The sequence below is a fragment of the Vulpes vulpes genome, chromosome 1 (genome assembly GCF_048418805.1).
Source record: "Vulpes vulpes isolate BD-2025 chromosome 1, VulVul3, whole genome shotgun sequence".
NCBI classification, from domain to species: Eukaryota; Metazoa; Chordata; class Mammalia; order Carnivora; family Canidae; genus Vulpes; species Vulpes vulpes.
In genome coordinates, this window is record NC_132780.1 from 172,850,430 (window position 1) to 172,866,713 (window position 16,284).

General features: G+C 37.8%; 1 pseudogene; it reads right to left on the minus strand.

Moving 5' to 3' along the window:
- Positions 1 to 520: 520 nt before the first annotated feature.
- Positions 521 to 1,306, minus strand: LOC112926349 (anterior gradient protein 2 homolog pseudogene; annotated as a pseudogene).
- Between the last annotated feature and the right edge of the window lie 14,978 nt (positions 1,307 to 16,284).

Here is a 16,284-nt window from a genome sequence, read left to right on the forward strand (position 1 = left end):
AGTTGCAAGATTTGGGGGGATTTCAATTTTTCTCTGTGACAAATTTTAAATACCCTTTAAACTGGCAACATTTGACCAATTTTTTACTGATCGTCATCATGTTGTGATGTTTGGTAGAGTGGACAGAAGCTATTTATGGAAGCTATTCTTAAACCCAGTTGACCGGCAACAATTTAACTGTACCCAGATGTGACTTCGTACCCCGTGATTTCAACAAATCTAAACTAAATGTATCTCCAATTCAACTTCCCCTCAATTGCATCTCATACTGTGGAGGTGAAATGAAAGTGGAAAGGAAATGGTCATCTAGCCACTTGCAGTTAAAACATCTTACTCTTGCAAAATTTATAAAACAAATGATCATAGGGGCACATTGCTAAGACTCCTCCCAGGGCCTTAGAAGGGGCCCATGAAGGTGAGGGGTCCTGAAGCTTAAACTTCATTACCTTCACCTAAAATTCAACTCTACTTTTCATCTATTTTCTTTTTTTCTCTCCCTTTTGTTTTTTTTTTCCCCCAAAAGGATTTATTTATTTTAAAAAAGCATGACTTCCTATGGTAGTATGCAGTATTATTTTCATACATGTACAGTTGAAGCAAGATTTTAAAAAAATAGCTGTTGTAACAATAACCATAATCTAATTAGCATGTCCATCACTGTTCCTACATTTTCCAAAGTCTTCTAGGATCTCCTCTGGTTCCAAGTCTCAGGGCTGGACACAGAAAAAAGTTTGCAGACTTTTTTTTCTCTACAATTCAGTCTTCAGCAACTTCAGAGCTTTCTTCATGTTGTCGAGCAGTAGAGCTATATCTGAAGGTTCATAAGCGTAGAGACGATTTGAGTATCTTCCAGTGATGTCAGCTCTAACTGTCAGGGATGGGTCTACAAATATGATCCTGGGGACATACTGGCCATCAGGAGAAAGGTGTTTGTCAGTTGTTTCATAGACTAGATTGAGGAGGACAAACTGCTCTGCCAATTTCTAGGTTTCTTTATTTTCAGCAAACACTTTCTTTAAAGCTTGACTGTGTGGGCATTCATCCAGGTGATGGATAATCATTAAGGGTTTGTTGCTTGTCTTGGATTTGTATAAAACTTCTTCATAGGTCTGAGTCCAGATGAGCTGATCACCCCAACCTCTGGAGAGGGTCTGGGGCAGTTTGGGGGCTGAGTCCTTGGAATCTTTCTTTGCTTCTGATTTAACTGTGATATCTTTGGCCAGAGTGTAAGAGAGGGTGACGAGGAGCAAAAATGCTGACACCGAGATATTCTCCATAGCAAATCTGTCCGTATGAGCCAGCCGGCCTCAAAGCGGTCCAAGCCTCCTAGTCTCTCTCCCTTTCCTGCTCATGCTCTGCTCACCTCTGTCTTTGTCTCCTTCATTGCTTCATCTTTCTATGATCTGACACAGAGAGTTCTATCCCTACGTTGAAATTGCTCTCTTGAATGTGACAATATTCCATAGCTTTTCCCTTATTCTCTTCTGACTTGCTCTTGTAACATTTTAGGCTATCAATCACATGTTCCTTGAAATACCTCCTTCTTTTGTATTTTTGGTGACTCCTCCCTTCCCTGTTTATTCAGCCGTTCAGTCTTTGTTTCCTGCACTGTTCTGGCTTGTCTTCTCTCACCCTCCATATTATATGGATCCCTAGAGTCCAGCTATCTGCCTTCGATACTCATCTCTATGTAAACTCCAGAGAAAACCCTCTTGGCTCTCCTGACTCCAGCTGGAACCTCTACAAGAGTGATTTCTAAATCTCTAAGTCCCATCTTACCTTTTTGGTATGTTACAGTTTCACTTTTTCCACCCACCCCAAGGATAGGTCTTTTCAAAGTTACACAGAGACATTGAAATTATTCAAAACCCATCTCAACCTCACCCTTCCTAAACTGACTCCATATTGGTCTCAAGGATATAAATTTTGGAGTAATTTTTGACAAGACTTTTTTGCCACATTTTACATATCAGGCTATCTCTAAAATGATTCACTGAAAATATCCCCTTATCTATCTCTCAGTATAAATCCCCACTGCCTTCCATCTATAAACTTTGAACCTAACCCCCAATAGTATACTCTGAGTAGCCAAATGTTATCTATCTTTCAGAGAGGAGCTCATGACCCACATCTTCCACAAAGTCTTCCCTGAATTTTCCCATTAACACAGATCATCCACATGGCAAAATATTTCTCTGAACTGGGTCTGATTTTGATTCTTAAAAAAACAAAAGATTTTATTTATTCATTTGAGAGAGAGAGCAGGAGGGAGAGGGAGAAAGAATCTGAAGCAGACTCTGCACTGAGTGCATAGCCTGATGTGGGGCTTGATCCCACAATGGTTCATTAGGCCATGACCTGAGCAGAAACTATGTCAGACACTTAACTGACTGAGCCACCCAGGTGCCCCTAATTTTGGTTCTTCTAAGTTAAACAATGAGACAGTTTAAGGACTCTTAAGAGAGCTTCAGGTCAGTCAATTTCTCTGCCATCCCTTTATTTATTCTCTACTGAGAACAATATTTATATGGCATTTTGATGTTACCAATACAAGTTTGGGTACTCTGTTGGTGAGCTTTTCCCCCAAATGCCCAAGCATATTTGACCTCTATTTTTGGGGGTGAGTAAATAAAGTTATATGCACATCCAGGTTATTGCTTCATAAGAAGTGGTATTCTCACTATCTTTCCTACCTCTTATGTGACAAAATGATAGCCCACTGTGCTACAAACATAATTCCATGTCCTCATATGAGGATGGTTCACTGGGTAGGCCCATCTCTTCTTTGAAAGTGATAATAAAACAGCCAAGAGAAGCTGCTTTTCCATTTGTTATAGTTTGTGAAATTTATCTTCCTGGAAAGAGCCTCAGAGATCCCTGCAATAAAGAACCATTACAATCAACTAATTCCATTCCTTTCCCAGTGGTGAGGAAAAATAGTCTGTGGTTGACATGGGCTTAGGGACATGTGAGAGAAATTGACCAAAGATCTTCTAGAACTCAACTATATCACTCTTCTCTGAATTTCTACTCCACTTCTAATATGTATTTTTGGAAAGGTGTGAAGGTAATGTGGGAGAAACAATGTACTTCTGACACACCCTAGGGATCCAGTGCCAGAAACAGAGTTTTTATTTTTATTTTTTAATTTTTTAAAGATTTTATTTATTTTTTATTATTTATTCATGATAGAGAGAGAGAGGCAGAGACACAGGCAGAGGGAGAAGCAGGCTCCATGCTGGGAGCCCAACGTGGGACTTGATCCCAGGACCCCGGATCACGCCCTGGGCCAAAGGCAGGTGCTAAACTGCTGAGCCACCCAGGGATCCCCAGAAACAGAGTTTTTAGAAATTATTTCTTTATGGAGGTCTCACACATCAACCTACAAGCTGAGGGAAGGTAAGAAACTCTTTAATATTTGAATTCAAGCTTCAGTGGGGGAAAGGATTTAGGTAGGATGCCTATACCTAAATTACTTATTTATTTAATTATTATTACTTAGTTAAGTATTAATAATTACTTAATTATTAATTATTATATATATTGACCTCTATCATGTGTTATCTCCCAGAAGATCAAATGCTTACAAAGGGCTAGAAATGTTTGCCCTTCCTCCTTCCTTTTTGAATTCCCAGACAGTGCTTATTAAATAATATCTACTCAGGGGGCAGTTGGGTGGCTCAGTTGGTTAAGCATCCACCTTCAGCTCCAGTCATGATCTCAGGGTCCTGGGATTGAGCCCCATGTTGGGCTCCCTGCTCAGTAGGGAGTCTGCTTCTCTCTCTGCCTCTCCCTCTGTGATCTCTCTTGCTTTCTCTCAAATAAATAAATAAATCTTTAAAAAATGGTTAGTCAGTAAATATGTGTAAATAATTAAAGGAATTTTTAAACATTGAGAAAATCCTATACATCTGCAAGGGAATAGATTATGTTCAACCTTGTTTGCCTAAATAGACTTTATAAGCATAATACCTATTACATTTCCAGGAATCCTTGAAACATGGGGAAAAACCACTAAGATTTATGAATATGTTGACACATGCACAGTACTCCAATTGTTTGGTCCTTCATTAAGATGAGAAAATCTGTCAAACACTACCATCTGCCATCCAAAGAATCAGAAGATTAAAAAATTGCACAAATGAAGTCAATTGATGACTCACAAAAGGGATACAAGTTGAAAAAGCAACACATTATATAATGACTAATAAAGTCTGAAACAATGGCAAAGCTGCAAGGGTAGAGGAGGAGGGGGAGGCCGGGGGAGGTCTGATGGTGATTATCCAGTTGCCATGTCACTGCCAAACTACAAGACAAGATGATGTAGGGGGAAGATGACTAAATTAACTATTCTCTTCCCTCATCATTACTAACCTCCTGTTGCGGAGACACAATGTCTCGTTTCAGGAAGACTGCTTGTTGTGTTTCAATAGTATGATTGTCTTTCATTGCTTGGTTAAATCTGTAATCAATGGTGGGCAAAAAGTGAGAGGATTGAAATGCTCCGATTTACCCACAGAAAATAGTCACACCCTAACAGACGCATAATGGTCTGTGGTTGTTCATATTTTCTCAGGGGATAACCCAGCTTGAGCAAGAAAAATGCTCCTGAAAAGAACTGGAGGCTGACATTTCATAACCCAGACCCATATCCTGATATCTCAGATAAGGAAACTAAGGCATAGAAAGGTTAAGTAATTTTCCCAAGATTATACTGGTTTCATGTCTTAATGAAAAAAATCTCTTTATTATTATCATATTCTGTTATACTACAGCGCATTTTAATGTATGTCAGGCCATTCTGTTATAAAAAAAATAGAATAATATGAATTAGTTATAGTTGTATTATTAAAACACCAGTAAAACTTAAAATTCAGTAAAAGTGAACCATTATGGGTTACTTGGAGGATCAGATGGTTGAATAACCTACTCTTGATTTTGGCTCAGATCATGATCTCAGGGTTGTGAAATTGAGCCCTGCATTGGGCTCAGCATGGAGTCTGCTTGAGATTCTCTCCCTCTTCTCAACTCCCTGCTTGGATGCACACTCTTTCTCTGTCTCTAAAAATAAATAAATAAAGTCTGGATATTCTTTAAAAGAAAGCAAGCCATTATAATTACTTTAGGTATTTTTTAAGATTTATTTATTTATTTGAGAGGGAGCATTTCATGTGCGAGTGAGTTGGGGGAGGGGCAGAGTGAGAGAGAGAGAGAATCCTTAAGCAGACTCCCTGCTAAGCACGGAGCTTGACACTGCTGATCCCAGGACCCTGAAATCATGACCTGAGCCAATAAAGAGTTACCCACTTAACTGACTGAGCCACCCACCCAGGTGTCCCTAATTATTTCAGTTTTAATAAGAGAAACTGATGCATAAATAAACTATAACCGAGAGTCAATGTAAAATAATGACATCCTAAAATATACAGCAGTTCCCCCTTATTTGTGGTACTTATGTTCTAAGACCCCAACTGGATGCCTGAAATTGTGGTTAGTACTGAATCCTATATATGCTATGTTTTTTCCTATACATATATGCCTTTAATTCATAAACCAGGCACAGTAAGGGATTAACAATAATAACTAGTAATAAATAGAATAGTTATAACAATATATTGTAATAAAAGTTATGTAAATGAGGTCTGTCTCTCAAAATATCTTATTGTACTGTAGTCACCCTTCTTGTGATGATGTGACACGATAAAATACCCAAGTGATGAGGTGGAGGTAGGCGAGTGACGCATGGGTTATGACATAGTGTTAGGCTACTATTGGCCTTCTGATGATGAGTCAGGAAGATTATCTTTTTCCAGATGGCGATTGACCTTGGGTATCTGAAACCACGGGTAAGGCAGTACTATTGTATCCTGCTTTTTGTCTCTCAAATGGTATCAGATTGTATATACTTTTTTAATCAAGTTAAAAACCTTAATATAATTATAGATTTATCCATGTTTAAATTTAACTCATTTAAAAGAAAAAAGGGAAGGCAGTAGCTACACTTGTAGTGAGCACAGCATAATGTATAGAGTTGTGTAATCACTATGTTGTACACCTGAAACTAAGGTAACATTTGTGTCAACTATTAAAAAACAAAGAAAAAGGAAATAAAGCATTTGAAACATCTATATCCTACTATTGCCAGAAATTCAAGTATAGAAATTTCATTTAGCATCTCAATTCAGAAAGTTTTGAAAGGCTTTATAAGCTTCCCATCTGTAAAGTGTTTAGAAACATCTGACACAAGTTATCTTTAAAAGATTTACTTTTAGGGATGCCTGCGTGGCTCAGCGGTTGAGCCACTTTGGCTCAGGGAGTGATCCCGGAGTCCTGGGATGGAGTTCCACATCAGGCTCCCTGAATGGAGCCTGCTTCTCCCTCTGCCTATGTCTTTGCTTCTCTCTGTGTGTGTCTCTCATGAATAAATAAATAAAATATTTTAAAAATTTGCTTTTAAATAAAACTAGTATATTATAAGCCAAATTTACAATAACCTCCAAATCTCAGTTTGGCCTCCCACAGGAGCAGATCATAAGATAAGAATTTAAGTGTAAATAGTTGGGGAGGAGAAAGTCATGACCAGAGAAGAGTTGGGAAGTGAGACAGGGAAGGAAGCAGCCAATGCAGGAGGCAACCATCACTAGGTATGAATGGAACCTAATCCCACCAGGGAAATCCTGACCATGCATCCCAGAAGGATGAAGGAGCTGGGACATTTACATACCAACTCCCATCAGTCATTGAATGAGCACTGCTCTGGTGAAGGACGACATCTCTGCCCTTTGTTAGGCCCACTTACACGAGGCAGAGTAGTCTCCTATAGCAAGTCCTTGGTGCAGGTGTTGGCCACTGGAAGTCTAGCCAGTGTGCAGCACTAGCACCTGTGCCACCTTTTCCATTCTGCCTTTCACTCTAAAGGACATTAGTTTGTCTATAAATCTTTATATCTACATAGCACTTACTTTTTGAAATAACAAAATAAAAGATCAACTTACCCTACAGACCCCATCATGTTGGTTTGTGTAAGGGCTCCATTGAAGCAAATGCCCAGTGAGCAGATCCAAGCTCCCTATGTCAAGCTGCTCTAATGATCAAACACACAATGTCTTGCATGAAATCATAGAGTATGAGTTAGTGGGAAAGAATACATGTGCAAGAAGCCAAATCTACTGAGTGTATATGACGGATATTGGGTATCGAGCTGTCCTCTAGCAAGACTCTCTCCCTCCCAGTACCAGGAGTAAAATGATAGTTACTGCTGGGCCTTATGGTCACCCTTCTTACTTTTTCTATTCATGAAACCCTAACATTCTGTGTGCCTCCAAAACTTTAATTTTTGAGGCAAGAAGGTTTGTAGTCCAGAGGGAGATCAAGTGGCTTATCCTTGGTCAGAAACTGAGTTCATGGTTCATCTAGAGCCAGAACTGATTCCCCACAGTCAAGGAGGTGGCAGGATTCTGAGTAGGAAATCTGCTCCAGCTCACCCACTCTCCTCTAAAGTGTACATATTTTTCCATTCTCACCCACCCTCTAATTTGTCTGATTCTTTCCTTTCTGTCACATAAAGCCCAAATTGGCCAAATGGCCAAATGACCAGATAGATGTTTTTTCTTCTTGGTAGTGTCACTTCATGCAGGCTATAAGTTATGACTTGTATCCTCTTTTTTAGGAATGAAAGAAATGAAGAAATGAGATAAACTCATGGGATTAGAAGATGCAAAGAACATTCCTACCTGCCTTGTACCATTTTTGTTCATCTGTTTCTCGGCTGTATGCCCATGTAAATACAAAAATGGATTTATTTGTGTGTCTTACAGTTTGCCCCAGTTCTTCCCATATTAAACTTTTCCTTAGAATATACTCTGATGTTTTGCCCTGAAACATCCTCATTCATTATCCAAACACTAATAATCAAAACTATTTAACTTTGAAAAATTAATTAAAAGCATTTCCCAGGTTGGGAAAAAAACATTCAAGAAAGAAATGTCATGTTTTAACAAGAAAAGGTAATAAAAGTGGGAAAACACGTGCTCAAGTAAAGTGTGATTTTCACCCTCTTGTCGGATGCCTGACAGGATCGCTTAAAAGAGAAAAAAAAAAAAAGGGTCAACTATGTGATTTATATTTTCACGTTGAAATTTGTCCCTAGCCTGAAATCAGATTTCTGTGTTTACTCAGCCATACAATGAAATCACATTACTCTTCTGACTCATGACTCACAGGAAATACTGGGTGATTTTTAAACAGAAAAGTGAGCATAAAACTCCTTTTTGAGCATCCTGAGATAAAAGGAGATAAAAGAAGGCTGGAAAATGTCTTCCCATAGCCACTGCTTGATAATACTCATCGAGTTCTGAAAATAGCAGAAATATTGACACTTTTTTCTGGTTTATGCAATGTGAAGTATGAAAGATGCAGTTATATAGTAAGTGAATTTGTTAGGAGGTTTTCTTCTCAACTATAACTCCAGGTGTGTGTGTGTGTGTGTGTGTGTGTGTGTGTGTGTCTGTGAAAGAGAAAGGCAGGGCACAGAATCGGAAAAATAAAACTTATAAATATCACTAGGCTTTTTATGCATTTTTTTTTTGTATCTTTGGAGAGAAACATCATAAAGGTCTATAGTATATAAACATATGATTATGATTACAATGGAAAAATAAAATACAACAGAATGATCAAAATTGCATATTTAAAAGTTTGCATAATCCAAATATTACACTAAGTCATCTTTGGTAGAAAACCATACATTTCTAAAAAAATATATATATTATGTAGAGTACAATGTATGCATAATACTGTGTTTTAATTGCATCAGGAATACTGATACTCAGCAAACACTGATTGGATTTAGGATTGCCAAGAAAATCCTGCCAATTTAGGGTTTATTTATTTACTGTGCTTGGTTATTTAGTTGACACTGTTTCAATTATTCATTTAATACTCTTGCTAATTTGATCTATACACAAGTCTCTTCATCTCTAGTTTGATAGACAATGGCTCTTAGGTATGTACTTACAAAAGAGATTGTATTTCATTTATTTATACTCAAGCGTGCTATTCCTATAAAATGCTTTGACATTCAATTCAGAGAAAACGTTGAGGACCAAATCTTGATTTCATAGTGAGCACTCCTTCTTTTACATACTAACCTGGAACTTGTGACTCAAGGAGTACATAGGGAATTCAGATCCTTAAATATGAATAAAAAATTATTAAAAGATAATATCAACTTTATAGACATTCACAATTACCAGAAACATCTGGGAATAGTGGCAAATTACCTTAACCATTTCTAATAATAAGCCACTTAGGTGGAAATCTTAATTAATGCCAGGAGAAAAAGAACAAAAGTATGAGGTTATTCTGGCATTATGTAGATCTGCAGGTAGAAAATGTAGCATGTTTTTATCCTATAAAAATATAATCTCCTGAATCTACAGAACAGAACCATCAAAGAATTATTTGTGGTGGTAGAAATGTTCTGTATCTGCTTTGTACATTGCAGGAGCTGCTACGTACATGTAGCACTAGGAATGTAGCTAGTGCAATGTATTCACTCTGTCTGCTCTTTCTACAGGCCAAGTTGGAGGCCCAGGGTCCTGAGAGCTAACGTAGACTGGGCATGGGAATGAGAAGGGGGTTAGCCATGACTGCGTGATCAAAGCACAGGGCACTTGGGGTTCAAGTTCCATGAATCAATGAGAGGTCAAGGTGGCAAGTCAATGAGAGAGGACTGAGAACAACAATGAGAAACACGGGGAAGGTGTTGTTGTGTAGAACCTGCAAGATGTAAGCAGGTTTGAGAGACAAGGTCCAGAAGGAGTTCTAGAAGCAACTGGAAATAAGGCAAAGGACCCTTTATAAACTGCGATTAATGAATTCAGGGACAGGAAGGGAACTGCTGAGATAAGAGAGCCCACTAGACTGGCTTCTTTCTTTTCTCTGATACACCACCCTAATCTAAGCCCTAATACCCATATTATTATTTAATTACTTTATTACTATTTTGTCTTACTTGTGCTATCTTTGGCAAGTTGTAAAGCTCTCAGTGCCTCAGATCTACATCTGTAAAAGTATTCATACCTATCTCATAGAGTCATTTGAAGACTGAATGTAGAACACTCAGAACAGAGTTGGCACATAATACATGCTAAATAATTGGCTATTGAATTATAGTGTTATATTAATATTAGTATTTCATAACAGGTTTTTGATTGATCCATGTATCTTCAGACTCTATCACTTCCATTCCAACCTGCATTTGGTTTTGTAATCACTTTCTTCATGGTACTTCCTATGGCCTTCCGTGTTTCCCAAATCACCTGATGATCACGCCCAAACTCTTCTATTATGACCTTCAATAATCCAGCCCCTTCTACTCAACCTGATGTATCTTTGTTTTTTTTTTATTTTATTTTTATTTTATTTTATTTTATTTATTTATTTATTTTTTTGATGTCTCTTTGTACCCAATGCTCTACCTCTTCTTCTTCTAGCATGGCCCACTTACTTTCTTCTATGGAAGTCATAACCTTTCATACCACCTCACCTTTGTTTATGTTGCTCTCCCTTTCTAGAAGGATCTCCTTACCTTCTACCTGTCTCAATTCTAACCACTTTCAGAGCCTAGCTCAAGTTCTACCTCCTTCACTATGGCATAAGTAGTTTCTGTTGTGCTTTTCCAAAGTATATGTCAAATAACATCAAGCAGAATGCCTGACACAACAGGAAGATTTCAATAAATATTTCTATCTTGTTTATCCTTGTGCTAGTCCTCCAAATCATAGATTTTAGAACTTACTATTGTTTGATTGATAGTTTATGAATATATATTGCATCAGTTTAGAAAGCCTTCGGTTATATGTCATGGAAGACCTTGTTAATGGAAGGTTGAACTCTAGAGATATTTATTGTGTGCTTCCAAAGTTTCATCAACAAGTCAAAAAACCCTTTGGTTTCATTATCCTCAGACTATTGGATTTCCATCTATATACTTTTTGCTTCACTATCACAAAATGGCTGCTGTAGCTCCAGGCATTTCATCTCTTCATGAGTGAAAGGTAGAAGAAAGTACCAATGGAAAGTGTGTCATGCCTAGGTAGAGAATTAGCAAAAAAGAAAGAAAGAAAGAAAGAAAGAAAGAAAGAAAGAAAGAAAGAAAGAAAGAAAGAAAGAAAAGAAAAAACAAAAAAAAGGGTTCTGGGAAAGGAGAAAAGGGATGCCATAATTGGCTTAAATAATTCATCACTTGGGGCAAGGCAAACTGCTACCCAAACTGGAGTTCTGCTGGGAAAAAAGAAAGAAATGCCTCATGAGTAGGCATCGTGGTTAGTGTCTGCCCCTATTTTGTATTTTTATTCTCTACTATAGTCTCCTATAGAAATAATGTCTTTATTCCCCAGGGTACACAGTACAGTCTTGAAAACATAGCAGCCACACAGCAGGTTAATTGTTTGATTGTTGACTTCTTAACTGCTGTTCAGGGCATTCCCTAAGCCTTCACCTTCTGCCTTTGTTTTGATCCATTTCAGAGTCCTAAGCAGACACCTATTTTGAAAGTAAGAAAGGTTTAACAAGCACAGTGTGAGCTACTAGACACATAAATTTAACACACTTTATACGGATTCCTGCAGAAGCTCAGAAGCCAAAATAGAAATTTTGAGAAGTTTTTTTGTTGCTCTCTGCCTGATGTAAACATTATGTGCTTAGCTGAGCTGGGAGTCCTTTAATTATCTTTTCAGGAAGCCTTGTTGAGAGTGTAGATCCTAAAGCAACCAACCAGAGCAGCCTCCTGACAACAGCCCATGCTCTAAAAAAGTAGTCAACTCCAAATAATAGTCCCTTTCCTGAGCATTATAGTATTTATCTGAGCACAAAGTAATTAACATCTCCAGCAAGTAAAATCTCTGATTGCTTCATATGGTCTCAGCAACTTTCAGGTCACCACCCATCTGGTTGCATTGATTTTGCCATTTGCCAGCATGTGGGTCTGTGTGTGTGGTGAGGGGGTTGTGGGGGGGAGTAGTGGAGGGACCATCAGGTGTTTGGAGTAACACGTTACCACATGTGCATGGTTAGGTTTGTAATGTGGACCCAGTCGCTCCATCCCTCTGCTCAAGTAAGAAAGGGACAGATGCTCCTGGTTACATCACTCTTGGATTTAAACTCTGATACAGTCCTTGCTTGTTGCCTCTGAAGAGTAACACAGCTTGGAAGAGATAAACCTTTTACGATTAATTGGATGAAAAGCTATAGTCTAGCAAATTCTTCAGCTATGAAAGAAAAATTCTATAGATCAGGAAAATAATGGCTGTACTGATTTTAAGCCATTGGAGAGAATGATACATAGACAAAAAGATATTGCTAACTAGACTCCATCTATGTATGTATTCCCAAATGATGCATATGTAGAATAATTTGTACACATGGCCTCAATAGAGCAGTGGAAAGTGAAACATTCGAAATGTCACCAGATTGTTTGGTTTTTTGATGGTCTACACCCAAATACTTTGGATCCCAAGTCTTATTTTTAGCTGCTTTGAAAGTATATAAATGTGATAAACAAATTTGCATAGGTGTAAGGAGAAGTGGCCCAATTTATACAAAAGTGAGTGCAGAAGCTAGGAAATACTCAACTCAGATTTCGCATTGTCTGAAGTTGCTGATCCTAAAGCGATCTTAAATCATTGAGTAAATATAGATGATGGAGTAGCTATGTTACTGTAACTCACGAAAGGTCATTCTGTAGATATGTCAAAACACAATAAAAGAAATAAAACAAGCTATCGATATTCCACACAAGCTAAACATAGTACTTGCAACAAATATTACCTAATAATTAATAAGTGTTGTAAATTTTATCCATTATTTCAATATGTCTTTTGGGGTTTTTTTGTTTAGTTTTGTTTTCCACACACACAAAAACACCAACTTAAACTGGAATGAGCACTCGATATGCTCTCATAGGGGCTCCCATGATCTTGCTTTGATAATAGCAATTAAAGCCCCCAGGCTTAACGTGAGAGGCTGGGGTGAGTGGGAGAGGCGGAGAGGGAAATTATCAAACTGTCTTTACACCCCACAGTGTTCATGATTGCTCTTTGCTGTTGTTGGCTCTGACTCATTTTCTTAGATTTAATTAGCCGACGCTGATGTTTCCACAGCGTGGAAAACATCACAGAGAGTGATAGAGGGTGTTTGAACAGGGAAGTGTAATGGTTAGAGTGGAGATTTGGGAGGCATTGAAAGCTGGCTGCACTAGGCTATGACTTGGGGGAGTTGCTTATCCTTTAGAAGTTTCAATTTCCTTTTTTCTCTGAATTGGGGTAATAATAGTAACTCTCATAGGATTAAGGGCATGAGTATTTATATGAGTAAAATAATCATATAAATTGTTTTGCCTGTTATAAGCCATATAAATGTTAATTATTATTATTATTATTTCAGTTATAACTCATGATAAAAGAAGAGGAAGAAAGGGGCCTTTTAAAATCTATTCCAGACATCATTTTTCACTCATTTCTTCATTTAAAAGAAAAGAACCTTGATTGTCATTTTGAATGCCTTTTGTATTGGGATAGACATAATGGCTTTGGGTACAACACAAGATCTTGGTAAAATCTCACCTAGTTGAAATTTGCCTTTCAAATTTCTCACCTCCATTTCAGCAGTCCTCCTCCAGAGTATTGTTGTCTCCCACTGACCTGGTGATTCAGAGCCAATCACTGAAGTTTACCTTAACAGGCAAAGCTGTCACCTCAGTCAGCCCCCACCAAATCTCCTGTGCAAAGTCTGATTTCTTCAGATTCTTTTTTGGTGACTGGCTTATTTTCATGCTGAGGTGTTAAATTTTCTGATCTGTAATAACTCTTCCAGTTTATTATTCCGATGGTAGAAACATAGTGCCTTACACAAAGGAGTCTTTCTTATATGGAATTTCACAGTTCACAGTAGGCTGGGGTAAAAATGTAGGGGCAGATAAGATTTTCAGTGTCTCTGAAATCAATTCTTACAGGAAGTTCTGTCTGTATGCAGGAATATCTTGGTAGAAGGTAATGAGGTCCTGTCCTGATATGACGGAGCATGTAGTTTAGTTGAAGATTAAAATTATAACAATTAGATAATGATGCTACTACTAGAAAACACAATGCACAATATTGTTAGATAATAAGTATCAGGTAATATTGTTCTGAGAATACATAAAAATGCCAAAATTATTTAGTAATAACTGAATGTTTATCAAAATATTTTATTGTAGCAAAATACCACATGTAACATAAAATTTACCATCAGTGACATTTAGTATATTCATAGTGCTATGCAATCATCACCACTATCTAGTTCTAGAACATTTTAAACATTTCAAAAGAAAAAAAAAAACATCTCAAAAGGAAACCCTATACCCATGACACTCCTCATTCTTCCCTCCTATCAGTCCCTGGCAACTATTATTCTCCTTTTTATCTCTATGGATTTGCCTATTCTGGATACTTCATATAAATTGATTCATATAATTTATTGCTTGTTGGATCCACTTTGTTTTATTTTGCATAATATTTTCAAGGTTTCATCCATGGGGTAGCATATATCTGTACTTTATTCCTCTTTATGGCTTACTAATTTTCCATTTTATGGATATACCACATTTTGTCTGTCCATTTATCAATTGATTGACATTTGGATTGTTTCTGTGTTTTAGTTATTGGGAATAGTGCTTCTCTAAATATTTATGTTCAAGTTTTTTGAGGGGCATCTGTTTTCAATTCTTTTGGGTATATACCCAGGAGTGGCATTACTGGGTCATATGATTTAACTATACTTGACTTGCTGAGGAACTGCTACACTATATGTCACAGTTTCCATTTTATATTGTCACCAGAAAGGTATGAGGGTTCTAATTTCTCCCCATCCTCACCAACATTTGTTATTTTCGATTTTTTTTTTTTTTTTTTGGTTCCAGCCTTTGTAGGTAGTATGAGGTATTATCTCTCTGTGGTTTTGATTTGTATCTGCCTACTACCTAATAATGTTGAGCATCTTTTCATGTGCTTGTTGGTTTTTGTGATAGCATTTTAAATATCTTATCTAGGGGTGCCTGGGTGGCTCAGTCGGCTGAGCGTCTGACTCTTGGTTTTGGCTTGGGTCATGATATCGAGGCCCACCTCAGGCTTTGCACTCCACATGGCATCTGCTTAAGATTCTCTCTCTCCCTCTCTCTCTGCCCTTCCCCCTCTGCTCTCCCTCTCTCTTTCTCTAAAATAAATAAATAAGATCTTTAAAACAAATAGATAAATATCTTATCTTGTTTAACTCTTAACAGAGATCTGACATGTGTTTTACAGATGAGTAAACTGAGGCTTTAAAATTAAGATGAAATATATTGTCCAAAGTCATGAGAGAATCAAGTTCAAATAGATTTTCACCCTTTGGATATAAGGGAAATAAGCCTGAAAAATGATGGGCTTGGGCTACCCATCAGAGTATCTGGACCTCCTGTGTTACAAAAACCTTCCACGGACAGCACAATTTCCATCAAGGCATGTTGGAAGCGACTCACCCCCATAGAAGGTGGGTTGCAGAGGACAAGGCACACACAGCTGGGTTGCTGAGCCGGTTGTTAAATGTGTTGCTCAAGGCAGTGAGCTTCCACAAAGGAGATTCTGGGGAGCCTCTGTAGGCTATTGGCAGTTTTCATTTCCATTTTGTTTCTCATTATTAAAAAAAGAAGTAGCCTGTCATAATTGCACCGAGATCTAATTTCTTTTACAAAATGCCATTTTATTTGATTAACTAGAACATTGAGGTCAGGATATAAAAGATGAAGTAGTTAGACTTACATAACCCAATAGGAACAAAATCCAGACTGTATTTCAAAGAGCTTCGGATCACTCGGGATGTTCAAAGAGCTTTGGAATAGGACAAGTGAATAAAGAACACATGCCCTGGAGCCAGTACTCTTTTAACCAATGGACTGACCAACTCAATAGCCCATGAGAAGAATGTCTGTGCATATATGGATGAGCAACAGGCTTGTCATGGGCATGCCACATGGCATTGGCATCTGGTAAGACTTTGCATGTATCTTGGTTCACTGCTTTGCCTCCTCTTTAGATTAGCCTGCCATTGGTTACATAATTTGGAAATAAAGAGAAAGAGCGCACAGAATGAAGAGAGTTCCTACAAAATGCCTTTGATATCATAGTTTCTAGGAAGAGCTCCCCAGCCCCTCCATGGTAAAAGATGCCTAAAGTCCCATGGAGATTGAGCCAAATGGAAAGGAATTTT